Here is a 942-nt window from a genome sequence, read left to right on the forward strand (position 1 = left end):
GTTCTGCTTCCAACAGGGTCATCGAGGTCCTTTTAAGGTAGTGTCCGGGGGCTCTCCAGCTATTCGCCAGGGTCCCTGCGGGAGGATCTCGTTCTCTTAAAATTCTGGGTGGGAATTCGCGGAGGGTAGGGGGTGCAGAAAGGCGTAGGGGAGGAGAGGGGAACCCCGGGAAAGCTAATGGGCAGCCGATTGAAGCAGAGGACAGCAAGGTGGACGGCTTCAATCCACTTGTGAGGAAGATGGCCAGTTGGGGAGGGGCTAGGAAATGTGTTTGGGGCTGCATTTGTCCCATGTCTGCTGTGGCTCCAGGGGCAAGGGACGGGGGCTGGTGAAGGCCTTGAAACTGCGGAAAATTCTGCAAATGTGTATGTATGTGTGCAAGAGAGGGAGAGAGGAGGGATTTAACAGCCATGTCGATGTGTCAGCCATGTCCCTGCGTCTTACAGACCTTAAGTCACCGAATCTTCGAAGAACCTTACAGAACTGTCCGGTATGATAGCCTCGGGCCACATGTGGCTTCTGAGCACTTAAAAATGTAGGTCAGGAGTCAGCAGGCGATGTGGTAGTTGGGGTGCTGGACTCCATCCCCATGGCTGACCAAGGTTCAAGTCCTAGACCTGAAGGTTTGCACGTGCTCGCTCTCTCTTGCACACATGCCCTATAACAAACTTAACAGCTAATCATAATCAATAAAATAAATATTTTTTTTAAAAAGAAGAAAGCAACTAAGTTTATCTGAACTGAGCTGAACTGTGAGTGTGAAATGCATGTTGAGTCCCATGAGCTTGGTAAATTAGAGAATGTAAGATATCCCATTATAAATATTGCTTACATATCAAAATGACCATGTTTTTGGATATACAGTGTTGTATCAAATATAATATTTTTCAAAATTAATTCCACATTTTTTTTTTTTTTTTGCCAGAGGGTATATGCACTTGC

The sequence above is a fragment of the Tupaia chinensis genome, unplaced genomic scaffold, assembly GCF_000334495.1.
Source record: "Tupaia chinensis unplaced genomic scaffold, TupChi_1.0 Scaffold138812_1, whole genome shotgun sequence".
In the NCBI taxonomy this organism is placed as follows: domain Eukaryota; kingdom Metazoa; phylum Chordata; class Mammalia; order Scandentia; family Tupaiidae; genus Tupaia; species Tupaia belangeri.